Source organism: Astyanax mexicanus, chromosome 16, assembly GCF_023375975.1.
Source record: "Astyanax mexicanus isolate ESR-SI-001 chromosome 16, AstMex3_surface, whole genome shotgun sequence".
Taxonomy (NCBI): Eukaryota; Metazoa; Chordata; class Actinopteri; order Characiformes; family Acestrorhamphidae; genus Astyanax; species Astyanax mexicanus.
This window is the reverse complement of record NC_064423.1, coordinates 17,522,503-17,537,855: the sequence shown is the minus strand read 5'-3', so window position 1 is coordinate 17,537,855 and position 15,353 is coordinate 17,522,503. Positions and strand designations below refer to the sequence as shown.

Sequence of the window (15,353 nt, the reverse complement as noted above, 5' to 3'; positions counted from 1 at the left end):
CCTAACTGCTGATTAACTAGTTAACTTAAGGGCATTGTAGGTCTTTAGAAAGGGGGGAAGTGGTGCAGAAATTAATTATTATTGTCCATTCCAAAGATTTTATTTTACTTTTGCATTTCATCTTAAATACTGCAGCCCCTGCCATCTGTTGCACTATTTAAGGTTAATCTACTAGCAATCTTTTTAGTTTTAAAACTACACATTAAACTATGGTAATACAGTGCTAATCATCACTTAAAAAAAAAAAAAATACCTTCATTTGTGGGTGGTTGCTTGTTTTGCCATCTTACCAGTGAATCTCAAAGCCCTCTGTGCCTCTAAAAAATCTCTGTATGAAGAGCTAACAAGCCCTATCCCTTCTCCTAACCTACCCCTCCAACCTAACAAGAATCAAGACACTCTACCCCTTGGTGTGCACGTGCAAAACACATACCTGTCAAGTTTTGGACTTAAAAATAAGGGATTTTTTCCGCCGCCCCAACAGCCCAACCGAGGGCTAAAATTAATATGTGTATATATATATATATATATATGCACAAATTTACAAAAAGGACATGGATCAGATATATTCCATAAGTAAATAATAGTCCTAAGGGGCCTACACAATTAATAATCTTTCATTAATACTTCTTTCTATCGTTCAGTCCACTCCTGATCAGTTCAGTTAATTTCAGCCCTCTCCACATTTTCTCTCTCTCTCTCTCCAGCTCAACCATCTCTTCTACCCCTTCTAAATAATACATTACACACAATACTTGAGATTTAAACAAATTCTAACAAACCCTAAAACTAGCCATGAACTAATAGAGTTTGGAAATTATAGGTTTTGGCTGATCAGGCACATCAGGGCAGGGCATTATATGTATGTAGATTTTTCTCAAACCCTGAATATCTATCTAGCTAATTCTAAAGTTAAGCTAACTGAGTCACAAGCTGGATTTTATTAAACACACAGTGGGTTTAATTTATGTTTTGATTCAGAGAACAGTCTTTTTAACCAGCTATCAGAAACAATCTCATCACAGTTTACATGGTTAGTTACCTTTCTTTTAGAAAAATCTCCGTATATCCAGATTATTTTTAACGACAGCTGCTCCGACTAGCTGCCTGAACTCACAGCGAGGGGAGGGGCGGGGCTTCCCCCACACTAAACTGCGCTCCGCAAAACCAGCAAGCTGATTGGCTGTTTCTCCTGAAAGGCGGGACTTTCTCCTTGAACCGGCAACACGATTGGTTAAGAGACACACAGTGCATTGTCGCCTGTGGCCTATATTTTTTTTTATTTAGTATAATACGGGAAATTTACGGGAAAATACTAATACGGGAGGACGGCGGGAAAGAGGAGTAAAATACGGTAGTTTCCCGGCCAAAACGGGAGACTTGACAGGTAGGGGTAAGTTGTAGGGCCAAGGGGTGAAATGGGATTGGGTCAAAGTCCTCTATTTTGATTGTGCCTCTTAAAAATCTCTGTTTGAACACTTCCCCCTACCCCTCCAGCCTGTGTGGAGGGGTAGGGTAAGTGTTCAAAACAGATGGATAGGGCTAAGTGGTAGGGTCATTTGGTAAAATGAGTTTGAACCACGGGGTGCGCCATAAAGGCAGGGGGGGCATTTAAGGTGGAACGGCTTAGCTAATTCTGTTAAAGGGAAAGGAGGAAGTTAGCTTCTTCTTTTTTTTGTACCACGACAGCAGTTTTACAGATGCATTCACACCACGGTAACATTTATATCTCCACCACTTTCCTTTACAATATAACATTTCAAACAAAGACACAAACAGACATGAATCAACACATCATTAGCCAAACTAATGACGATAATAATGTTACCTCTTGTTATTGAAGCTTGGTGGGAAAAACAGTTCCTGCGCATGCGTGTTTGAACATGGTTCTTTAGTCCCTCAGTAGCTACTTAGTGAAAAGTGTAATTGCGTCTAATAGGCTAAATAAATACTGAAGGGTCAGCAAACACGTGTTAGATTTAAATGGAACGATTACATGTATTTTAATATTATTTACGGATGCAATCATATTGTGTGTGTTTTGAACGACAATGACGCTGTAAAACGTCCTTTGATTGGTCGGCCAGTGAAGCCTCTCTCTTTTTCCACCACCTTGCTGTTCTGAACGCCCACCTTTCCTGTTGCTGCAGGGCTGGGTCAAAACTTACTAAAAAGATCAAAATCAAGGGGGCGAGTTGAATTTCCTCCACGGGGAGCTGAAGGAAGCTCACAGCATCAGGCAGGTCTGTTTACTTTGAGATTAAAAGCGCATGTTTGGGGACTCTGTGAAAGGAAGGTGGATTTGTTTGGGTATTATTCTTTTGCTCTGTGAGGTTTGAGGTGAGGTGAGGACAAAGGGGCTTTTAGGCGACGGTCCGTCTGAACTTGTTTGGGAAAGTGGGGCAGTTAGGAGGGGAATTCATCTGAAAAGTTCTATTGTATTGAATTATTTTGAAAAAGGTCTAATTTTTACATTATTATGATGTTCAGTTCAGTCTCTCTGCCTCGCTCTGTAATACATCTGCACCGCATCACACGTTTTCTTGCGGAAATGAAATAAAGTGAAGTTTTGAATGAGGTCCAGCGCTTTTCTATTACCCCGCCCTCGCTGCGCTCTGATTGGCTGTTGGTTTCACTGTTCTGGTTTCTGATTGGTGGACTGAGTCGCTTGCTGTCGCCCCTGCACGTTTTCTCGGCGTGTCCTCCATCCGAGTGAGGAGAAAGCCACCGACGAGCAGGTGAGTACAGAGGTTACCTACTTAACTAAGTCCATTTATCTGTTAGTCTGGACCTTCACTTATTTTTAAATGCTTTAAAATCCGACTGAAAGGATACTAATGATATTTTAATGACGATTGGTATTTGCGATATGAATTACGTCACACGTTTCATAGGTATGAATCACAGGTAGCTTATCATCAGTAGTTTTATAACATTTCTCATTTAAATACTATGTTGGGAGCAACTTTTGTAAGCTACCTTTTGTGGAAGCTGTGATGGAAACCTCCACAGCTTTTCTGTAATTGGAATTTGGTCTCCACATGTTTACAAAAGTATTTTTTTATGGTTTCATTCGCTTAAATTACTAATTATAATTAAATATGAAATATTTTATACTGAATGCATAAATAAACCCCTGGCAATTCCTGTTATTTTTGGTGCAACATTTTATTTGAACACATTTTAAGAATATGCCTATATTTTCAGTTCTTTAGGCTAAAAATATATATCTTTTTTTATTAGAATGGTAAATAATCCAGAAAATACTACATTTTTCAAACAATGCGGTGGAAGCTCTGTTGTATTTATTTTATTTTTCCTTTTATTTCTCCTTGTATTTGCTTATAATAATCAACTACATTTTATGGTTAACATTTTCAATGGACTTTAAAAATAACTCCAATAAATTTTATCTGTACTTTTGCTACTTTTTAATTATAATTCATTTTCTGTCCTTTCCGCTTTTTTTTATTAATCTGTGTGGGTTTATTTTCTGAATTTTGCATTTTGTCCATCCCCCACAAGCTCACAAAGTGTTCAGTATGTTGTGATCACGTCACATCACGTCACAATTCGTACAGTCATCGGTTGGAAGTCAGGCATAATCACTATTTTTATAAATTTGTTTGTATCACCTCAGCAGCCTGACTTCATTACATGTTGTGTTACTCTGGTTACAGATGACTCTGTAGTTCAGCTCGAGTTCAGTTGAGATATCAAGGTGACTTTCCTCCATCGCAGTGTTTGAAACACAAACGTTGAGCCTAATGAGACTCAAACTCGCCGGTTGACTTGTGAAGGTGACAGGTCCTGTCCTGGAGCTAGTGCTGACTCTGTCAACTATATGTCTCTATGTGTGTGCGTCGGTCTTACACCTGAGTCTAAATCAACGTCTTTGTGCTGTTCTGAATGGTTGATGTTTATAACCGAGAGATGACACTCGTTGAACTTTGACCTTTTTTGTGACTGTATGTCTTGAGTAAGAGAGACAGCATTCTCCCTCATGGGTTATTGGAAGAACTTGTAATTATGGATTAAGGGTGAATGACATGCATGCCGTCCTTCCACTTTCAAAAAACCCACGCTTGCAGTAACTTAAGTGCAATAAAAAAGAAACTTGACATTTGCTGATTCAGATGATGTCAGCTAGAAAGAACTAATAAACCTTATATTAAATATGAAAAAAAAAAGAAAAAACACATTTCACTCTAATAAATGAAACGTAATACATTTTATTTTAGATCAGGATTGCAGAATAGATATTGGATAATTCTGAAGTTTGTATGAATAATATAAAAGCCACAAACGATTGCCCCCTTTAGAGGATTCACCATGTGATGGTATTTTGTAAAGAGCCTTGCTGCATTCTTCCAGCCAGTACGACTAAACAGAGCCATGTGATTCTAAAATCCAGCACACAAGGAAAGAAATTAGGATATCTGAATTGCATTCATGCTGGAGCAAAGGTAAATGTGCCCTGGCAGAGAGTCTTACTGCACCAAATGCCCAGACTAGTTGCTGAACTTTGATCTTGGCATATAAAAGCAATTTTAGCTCAACCCCTTTTTATTAAAAAGCCTCTTTTATAGCAGTCTTTTTACATAATTTCCAGCCTGAGTTACATACTTATCCATTCAACACGCCTCATAAAGCATATTAAAGTCTTTTGTTTTAGGGGAAACCTACTATTACTGATGCTCAATGACATGCGATATAGTCTGCACCATTGTATTCTAAGTGTGATATTAACAACAATGATCTCCAACAATTAAACAATTTAGTTGTACTTAATGCCACTCATACCACAGGTTATGCATTCCTGACATAGAGTACAGTGTCATTCTCTGAATAGTTGGATAATGACTAGGGCCTGTGGTGATCTTGTCTATTCAGCGATTACTTTGCTTTGTTTTTCTTTTTTTCTTGTTTCAGAATGATTTCCTCTGAATTAGTTAACCTTGTCGTAATTTATCTTGAGAGGACGCTCCCTTTCTAAATACAGCTTCCATGGAGATGCACTTTGTTCTGCTGCTGCCAGACACTTCCCTTTAACAGTGTCATTTATACAAACAAATGGCTGGTTTAGATGGCTGAGCGCAGGCAAAGCGGTTGAGCATTACACTGGCACAGGTGATAAAAGACTCGTTTGCATATATTCAGAGATTAACCAACTGGTTTAAGATAATGCTTTCATTTACATGGGCTGGATGAACACAACGGATTAGGAGAGGGTGGTGAGTGACCAGTCAGTTGTGGTTTGCTATACTGTTCGTAGTTTTTGAGTGGAGCACAGAACAAGAAAAATGGCTTAATTCTAAAATTTTACAGATTTTTTATATTTTTTTATTCCCATTTCTCCCTAATTTACAAGGCCAATTACTCAACCCGCTCATTAGGACTCCCCAAATTGCTAGTGTTGCCTCAATACCAGGAGGGTGAAGACTAGCACATGCCTCCTCTGATACATGTGAAGTCAGGCATTGCCAAGTAGCATCACAGCGCACTCGTAGGAAAGTGCAGCGACTTGGTTCCGATACATCAGCCCACGGTTGCCTTGTGCCAGAGAGAGCAAGGCCAATTCTGCTCTCTCAGGGCTTCGGCAGCTGATGGCAAGGTACATGAACGTGATTCAAACCAGTGGTGATCTGATCATAGTGGCAGCCCCACAAAACAGTTTTATTCAGTTTATTTATTTGTATATGTGCCAAAATAGTAACAAACAGCCCCATTTAGAGTGATCAACATTTTTTAAAATAAATTCTGTATAGAAGAAAAATAAAATCATTTTATTTGTATCGCAGACCTCTGAATCGCAGTCATATCAAATTGTAAGGTGCCTAAGGATTCCCAGCCCTAGGCAAAAACATTATATTTTGAATATAAGGATGTTTAGTCATGTGCACAGTACGCAGTGTTTATCCAAATGTTTAATTCTAGACCCTATTAGACTAAACTGGGGCATGTCTTTTGGAGTTCAATGAGCATCACACAACAGATCTTTCTCACTGTCTTCATTGTGTCCTGTGGTTTTGTTTGTGAGGGATGGTGAGAAAGAACATTTGAAATTTGAGAGCTTGTACCAAGGTCACAGCAGCTTGTGTTCTCTGTGCTTCTTTTATGAAACACAGAATCGCAGAATCCCACGACCAGAAAAATTAAAAAGTGAAAGTAAGCAGTCGTACAACATTATTTATGTTCATACTGTTGATGAAACCTTAGCCTCCAGATGATCGGACCAAAAGATAGTTGTGCCACCCAGACGGAAACCCAAAAATGTTTTATTGTTATATACAACATGCCGGCAAACATTTTAAAACACCTGTTCACTCTGCATTGTTTCTTCATTGTCTCTTCCCTAGAGCCCAGGGAAGGCAACAAGAGCATTAGTGAGGTTAGGGTGTGTGATGGTCCCACCCCACCTCATCCCCAACTCATCTCAACTCATCCCAACACATCCTCACCTCATCCCAAGTCCTCCCCTCCTCATCCTCATCTCAACTCATCACAACACACCCTCACATCATTCCTTACTTCCCACCTCTTCCCCAAAGTATTGGATAGAGCACAATCATTCAATGTGTAATGTTGTTTGGTATAAACTATTCTGTCTGTTTACTTTTCAGCCAAAATTAAAATGTTAATTGTATTGGTAAGATATGCAGGTTGTGATGTCACTGATGTCAAAAGTTACTATTTTAAAAATGACAAAGTGAGGCAATGCCATTATGATCAGAAGATCATTGGTTTGAATCTTTGTCATTCTGCATGCCATCAGCTGCCAGAGTCCGAGGGAGCACAATTGGCGTTGTTGTTTCTAGGTTGGTAGGTGGTGGTAGGTTGGTAGTTGGTCACTCCTATGGTGATGTTGGTCAGCACAGGCAACTGTGAGCTGATGTTTCAGAGAGTTGGGTCACTGCGCTTTCTTCCGAGCGCAAAAAGAAAAGAGTTGAAAAAGAGGCGGTGGCTGACTTCATGGGTATCAGAGGAGGCATGTGCTAGTCATCGCCCTTCTGGCATCACTATTGTCATTGGGGAGTGCAGCTTAGTGGGTGGGTTAATAAGCATAGATAAACTGGGGAGCAAAGCTTAATTTAAAAAAAGTTAATAATAATAATGTGTTCATTCTTTATATAATTTAAAAATGTATTAAACTGTATAGTGTTTGTATGCAATATAAACATAACTGTGCTGCACATTAAAACAATCTTTATATTTATATTTTTAGAACGACCAATATAGAATCATTGCACTTAATAAAGAACTCTAACAGAGCTATTATTTTTAAGTGTATCTTCCAGTAAATTGACTTTGTCATACAATCATACAACATATAGTCATGACCTTGGGTTTCTTGGGTGCATCTAAAAAAATTGTAATTCAGTTAAAAATGTGAACCTTATATATTATATAGATGTATTACACACACAGTGATCTATCTTAAGCGTTGAACTCCACTAGTATATGAATATACTTACTTTGCCAATACTGTAGCCAGTCACCCAATGAGTTGACTGTGATCAGTCGTCTGCAGGTTTTGCAGGAAAGGACCAGACTCTGGCATCATGAGAATGAGAGAAGAGCAGATGTTTCAGTGATGCCTGCTCTTCTGGCAGCTACAAGAGTGTGAGAGATGGATGAACTTGTCAGTCAGGCCTTTTTACAAACTCTCTGAAAACAAGAATAGCATGGTTGTTCTTGTGTTTGTCCTGAAGAGGAATTCTATCACTACTTGAACTTTTACATTTCCGACCTCACGCTCATGGCCGCCACGCTGAGTGAGACTTTTCTCTGTTGAGCAGGTTTCTCACTTCTAGTGGAATGTAGAAAGTTATTTGCTTCATTCGTAACTCTGTCAAGCACTTATGTAATGTGTTTAACACTTGGATGAAGTCGTAGTAGCGCAGTCAGATCGAGTAAGCAGATAGCTCTGTTGTGGAAGAGCATGTGGAAATGAATTGACTGCTAAATGCTGAGCTGTGCCGGTTTCACTTTTATGGACCAGGGAATTCTAATTTGATAAGTATAAAAGCAGTTAAGAGCATTCAGTATTTAGGTTTTATTGAGCAACATTAATGGACTAATGCAGCAATATAATATCTGCTAGTTGCATGCATGTAATTTCTTTACTTAAAACTGATTTTATAAGAACCTAACTTAAAGCTCTTTGCACCAGCATAACTAGACCTTTAATTATGGTAAACACGTGTTTTATGACCCATCATAATTTAGCTACATATGCATTTTCCACTGTTTAAAAAAACAATACAGCTGTGTTCTTGTTTGCTTTGGTGTCAGAAAGCATCTGTCAAACCTGTGGTAATAGTGAACCAGCCTGAAATTAATCAGAATCTGATTGTGTAAGCTATATGTAAATTAATTATATCCCAAGCTCATAATAATACTAATTATCTGGTTAACTTTTCTGGACTAGATCATTCTTGCAGCTAAAGATAGCTCACGTTTGTGGAAGCTTGCTGGGAATGAGGGAAGAACAGTGAGGAGGAGCAGGTGTTTCGGTGAAGCCCGCTCTTCTGGCAGCTACGAGAGTACGCTAGAAGGCATGGCTAAGTCTCTAGCTCTCTCTGGCTGTCTCTTTTTCTCTCTTTCCCCTCTTTCTTTCCTCCCTCCCTCTCCCTCTCTGACTTGTTCATCCTCTGGGAGTAGCGAGACTGGTCAGACTGGCTCTGGCTGTCTAAGAAACTGAACTGTTTTATTGTATACAAGAGTTTTCTACTGGAAACCAAACACTCAATACCCCCTGTTTTCCTGCAGGACAGATTCCAGGCCTCATCTTTCACCTAGCAGACAGGACCTTTAGATCTTTATGACTGGTCAATTAGTATGGCTTTCACTGAGATTATTATCTCAGAATAAATTGAAAAACTAACTGTGACTCTTAACAAGTTTTATGTTGCACAGAAGATATTCTTTGTTCTGTTTAAATTAGTGGTGTTGCTCAATATCACAATAGAATTCTGTTAATATTCACGATTAATCACACGTTGTTCCTTTAGACTTAACTTTAGGTAATGGGTATTTCAATGTGAAAAAAATAATCAAAATAAAATTCTATGGCTAAATCATTAATAAACTCATATTTATTAAATGTTGTACTTAACTGTATTTTTGGGAAGGGGACAGTACTAATAGTGTAGCGTGGTTTACCCATTTAGGGCATTTGTTTGCAAAAAAATGAAAAATGAATGAAATAACAAAGATGCAGAGCTTTCAGACCTCAAATAATTCAAAGAAAACAAGTTTATATTCATTAAGATTAGAAGTGAAGAGTTCAAAAATCAGTATTTGGTGGAATAACCCTGTTTTTTGCATCTTGGCATGTTCTCCTCCACCAGACTTACACACTGCTTTTGGATAAATGTATGCCACTCCAGGTGCAAAAGTTTAGCTTGGTTTGATGACTTGTAATCATTCGTCCTCTTGATTATGTTCCAGTGGTTTCTCTTTGGTAAAATCAAACAAACATATAATTTTTAAGTGGTCTCTTATTTTACCAGAGCTGTCTCATGGTAGTTTTGATGTTTTTTAAACTAGAATATTGTAATGTGCCAAGTTACTGAGTTTAACTAAGAACTTAAATTAAGAAGATATACATGAGTCTAGCTCCATATTCCACGTTCAACAGTTTAAAATGTTGCTGTTATATCGCTAAATAAAACTTAAAATGCACCACCAGGCTCTGTTTTGTCACCCAATTAGTTTGTGTTAAAAAAAAAAGTATGTGTTAAAGTTTCTTGATTAACTGCATTCGTTAACACGTTAATGTTGTCACCCTTATTTATCAAACTTCTCTGAGTAAGAACTGATTTAGGATCAAGTTTTCTGAATTCTATTAGACAGTTGATGACATCAGTACTTTGACTCAAAGATGCTTGATAAATGAGGCTCAGTGCACATTTTGTTTTTGTTTCTCTTAAACAGCTATCTTCTTACTAAACGTGTTTACATTTTATCATTTTTAACATTCTTTAAGAGTATATCAGGCTGGTATCATTAGAAAACCCTGAATCAGATATCGGATGGAATGAAAAGAATGTATCTGATATAATCGTGTTAGAAATCTCACCTGAGAGGACACATACTCTTATCCTCTGTGTTGTGATGTATTATGATGCAATGTAGTGATGTGTCTTCCTGTAGTGTAGTCACGTGTTTGAGCAGGTTGAGCATGATCATCTTCTTATAGATGCACATTTGTGGTTGAAATTCCTCAAATAAAAACAACTTAATTTATGTATTCTCTTTTTAATAAATTAAGAAATATTGAATCTGCCTCTTCTGATAATCATGATTCCACAAAGACCAATTTTTCTGAGGATACGCAGTCATCAACAGTTATTTAATTGTAAAAAAAACAAAAAAAAAACCTTAAGAGACTAGGACTAGCACTAGGTGGAGCTTCAACCAAATGTTTATTGAGTTATCACTTTGCTTATCACACATTTTAATACAGTCCTATCAGAACCTTAACAACCACCTCCTTGTTACTACACTCATTGTCTACCTTATCAGCTACATTGACTATATAGGAGCACTTTGTAGTTATATAATTACACACTGTAGTCCTGTATCTTTTTCTCTGCATACCTACTTAATTATATATTTTTCGTTCTGTTTTACAATGGCCAGGACCCCAATGGACCAGCACAGAGCAGGTATTATTTGGATGGTGGGTCATGTGGTTGTGCTGGTATGAGTGGAGCAGACACAACAGTGCTGCTGAGGTTTTTAAACACCCCATTGTCACTGTTTCCTTGTGGCAGTGTCCTGTGTGCACTGACAAAGGAATAGACGATGACCAACACAAACTATGCAGAAACAGGTTCAGAGCTTCTGTCCCTGAGTTTACATCTTCAGTATAAAGTGGACCAGCTAAGTATGAGTGTCTAATATTGGACAGTGAGTGGACACTGTTTAAAAACCACAGCCTCACATACCAGCATAACTACGGTGGCCGAGAAAGCCCAACGCAGTGCAAATTGAAAAGTGCTGCAAAAGCACAAAATACATCCATCAAAATTACAACACAGGCGCAGCAGATAGAAAAACGTGCTGCAAATAGAAAAACGCGCTGCAAATAGAACCACAACACAACGGAAGTGAGTCACAACACAACGGAATTTTCCGGGGGGACCTTAAAAGATACTGTACCAGCTAAGCTGCGTCTTCAGTAACGTCTCGGACTTCACTATGTGTACAAAGGACAATAAGTGGCAAACAAGGCGTTTTGTGAAGCAGAACTTTTAATAATATGCACACAACCGTGGTAATCACAGGTAATAAACATAACTTACTTTTCAGAAGCTTGTTTGCCACTTATTGTCCTTTGTATACAGCTGGTACAGCATCTTTTAAGGTCCCCCGGGAAAATTCCGTTGTGTTGTGACTCACTTCCGTTGTGTTGTGGTTCTATTTGCAGCGCGTTTTTCTATTTGCTGCGCCTGTGTTGTAATTTTGATGGATGTGTTTTGTGCTTTTGCAGCGCTTTTCAATTTGCACTGCGCTGGGCTTTCTCGGCCACCGTACATAACAGACTAACACACTAATCACCACCATGTCTGTGTCACTGCAGTGCTGAGAATCACCTACCACACAAAAAAACCTGCTGTGTGAAAGTTGAGTTTAAAAACAAGGTGGTGGTCATAATATTTTGCCTTGGCTCTGCAGTTAACATGGTGACACTACTACTTTTTTGGGTGAATGTTGTTTGTATTTATTCTAAGAATTAAATAAATGATTAATGCCCAGGTAAATAGCGCTTCAATTGTTGGACAGGTTTTTTTATTATTTATTTGCCTCATACTTTTTTTTAAATCATTTTCATTTATCTCACCTGCCATCACTTCCAGGTGTGAAGAAGCCATAGCAGTATACAGAATAGTCTGAAATAGAACTTCTGTCATGCGTAACAGGATTGGTATTTTAATCTTCTGCTCTCATTCAGGCTTCCTAGTTTGCTAGGGTGGTTTGCTAATCGCTGAAGATTGTTGTTTCTGGTCGATTGCTTGATGTTGATGTTATTATGGCCAGTTTAGCATTGTTGAAAACTGAATATCTGAATAAGGCCTGGGCATCACCGTGGTTCTAAGTCTTGCTGTGTTTAGATGCGTGTGCCGGTATAGATGGTGGCTTTGTGCTCGACGGGTGTGTTTCTGCGACCCCCTCCCACCACCCAAGGCGGCTGGTGGAGAACAATAGGCCACTTCTTAGTAACAGTGTGGCTACTGATTTCTTGCCCTCAGCTGGTGAATAACACTATGGGCTCAGGCCAGGCCTAAAGCTGTGGGCCAGGCCGTGCTCCTCAGCTCACCCCTGGCTGAGGTATGTTGGGAAGGGGGGCTCCTTGTCCCAACCCCACCCCACCTCCACACACAAACGTGTACAAACGGTTTTGTGTATTTGTACATATGCATATGATGTGTTTGCACTTTTATCTCATTTGCTCATCTGCTGAATACTGTTCGATATTTAAAGCTAATTTATTTGCTTTTTATTCTATCAGTCTATTCTATTCAATTTGTTTGAGTTAGTTTTACACAATACAGTTCCAGTTAGTTAAGTTTTTTTTCTTTTAATTACAGTTATTAGTTTCAGTTAACAAAAATGTTTTTTCACTTTTAATTTATTTCGTTCGTTTTCGTTAACGATAATAATAGATTACTTAGCTATATTGTGATTTATCATGCAAGAGCTTTATATAAAACAAAAATATAATAAAAAAACAGATGCCTACATCTCAGACTATTTTCTGGAGACCGACCCGGCCCGGCCCGAGGAATGAGGTGGGAAATCTCGGGTTGGGTATAATGGTAATATATGTATGCTGCAGTATTAAAACATGTTAATGGTATTTTCAAACAAGGATGGTATCCTTGGTATGGGATGGGAGGTAAAAAAAAAAAAAAAAAAAAAAAAAAAAAACATAGCTCCACCCTAGCTTTATGTTTAAGCAAAGGAGTGTGAAGGATGAGTCTTAGAAACTCTGGAGATCTCTGGACTGTGTGCACAGGGTTGGTTGTATCTTCTAAATGTGTGTGAATTAAGCCTCTTTTAGCTGGAACATGATCTGTGCTGTTAGCCTGTTAGCTAATGTTTTCTTCTGTTTTGTTAGCGGTTAGCCTGTTAGCTAATTTTCTCGGTCAGTGCAGTGGTGTTAGCGGTTAGCTTGTTGGCTAATGTCATCGGTCGGTTCTGATAGCCTGTTAGCTAATGTTATCGAGCTGTGCTATTAGCAGTTTACCTATTATCTAATGTTCTATTCTGTGCTGTTGGGGATTAGCTGTTTGCCCATAAGCTAGTTTTAATGCTGATAGCGTTTAGCGTGTAAGCTAACGTTAGCGGGCTACGTTAGTGTTAACGTTAGCCATTAGCGGTTAGCGATTAGCGGTTAGCCTGTTAGTTAAGGTTATCGGGCTGTGCCGTTAAGCGTCTTCATGTTAGCTAATGTTTTCTTCTCTTTTGATAGCGGTTAGCCTGTTGCCTTTAGTTATCGGACAATTCTGTTAGCAGTTAGCATGTTATCCTGTTAGCTAACATTATCAGCCTGTGCTGCCATGTAAGTCTTCTTTACTAGCTAACTAAGACTTCACTCTCAGTTTTATCATTGGTACTCGAGTTAGTTGGTTAAACACAGCCAATACTCTGTGTATCTGTACTAGAGGCTAGTTTAGCACAGCTGAGCTTCACAACCCAGCATCACCACGGATGAAACGCTAACCTAGCTAGTTAGGTAACGCTAGGTTAGGTTTATTACCTAGGTGATTTTTATATTCTCTTTATTTAATCGATTTTATTCTCGTCTAAACATTTTAACTATATGTGAAGTTTGTCAGACAGATTGGAGTGCGTTCTGTGATGAACAGAATGTTGGTTATCATGCTTTTCATTGTCTTTTGATTAGCTGTGCTAACTAAATATTTTTAATGGCCGGACTCATTGTTTAACATTACATTGTCTTTCCTTAACCTAGCTAAACTGTAAACATACTAAACTTTGTATTTGATCATTTTTCGGTTTAAAGATATACCAGAATTTCAAAGAAGTTTATGTAAATGAACAAAAGTAGTCTGTTTATGAAGAATTTCAAAATTTCATGTAAATCCCTGTCCCTGGTAATACCATATAAGTTACTTGGTAATGATTTGACACTGTATGACAAGTGGATACAGCCCAACCCTGTTGGACTTATGAAATTAACTAGAACATTTGGGCATAAATGAGGAAAAACATGCATGTAGAAAAATAACATACTTTCTACTGTTAAACATGGGGATGGATTGATCATGCTTTGTTTTTTTTTGTACCAAGTTCTGGAAATATAAATAAAGTTTATTCAGAAAACTTTTTTCTGAACGTTCATAATTAACTATGCAAGCCAAGTAAGATCCTTGGTAGAACACAGTCCATTAAGCTAACATTAGAAAATCTGTAGTTAGGCCCTAAAAGAACTGTAAATGCGAGATGGCTCAAAAACATGAAAAACTCTGAAGAATTGGTATAAAAATACCTCAAACTGAAATTTTTTTTACAAAGTTTTAGGACCGGTAAAAGGAAACCTGCTCCTCTTTTTAAGTGAATATTTTATTTCCACAGGGGGTGCCTAAACTTTTACCATATTGTATTGTACACAATAATATTGACAATTTTTTGAGTATCTTATTGCAAAAATAGCCTGAAATATTGTTGTTTTGGGGCCATATGGGAAATCTGGGTACAACTTTTTTGCTGTTTGTGATCTGTCAAATATCATTAATTTTACTTTAGTTCTGGATATACAGTGTGCATTATTAGTATTATGTCATGATGGATCATTGACTTCCGTAACAGTTTGGTGAAAATCTTAAGGGATGCAACTAATTAGGGCTGCAACTAATGATTATTTTGGAAGTCAATTAATCTGATTATAATTTTTTCAATTAGTCAGCAATTATTTTTGCCGTGTTGTCCATCTCTAAAAACAAGAAAAACAGCTGAACATTAGATTTAAAAGAGAATTAAATGTCTAGATGTTTAAATGTGGAAAGTACTGATTTAGTAAGTAAATATGTAATCTGTTGTGTTTTGGACACTTTTGGAGACACAGACTAAGTTGTGCATTTGTCCCTAGCAGTTTACATAATACAGTACTTTTATAAATTAAATTTGTAGTTGACAAATTTAAATAATCAACATTGTCTTTTTATTTAGACTAATCGTTGCAGCCCTATGTGCCATACAATCATATGCAATAACATCAGCAACAACAGTCACTTCTGCTTCCTGTGGATTGGCCCATATTGCACTTCTGTTCCTGTCATTCTTTAAAAAACCTACCACTCCTATACATAGTAAAACTA

At 37.9% G+C, this 15,353-nt stretch overlaps 1 protein-coding gene across 1 annotated transcript in view; it reads left to right on the top strand.

Annotated features, from left to right (window-relative positions):
- Nucleotides 1-2,492: 2,492 nt before the first annotated feature.
- elovl1b (ELOVL fatty acid elongase 1b) overlaps nt 2,493-15,353 on the top strand; it is a 29,929-nt gene continuing 17,068 nt past the window's right edge. The window contains exon 1 of the mRNA XM_007240162.4: nt 2,493-2,738. The gene's annotated coding sequence lies outside the window, so the exon portion shown is untranslated. The remainder of the gene's footprint in view (nt 2,739-15,353) is intronic.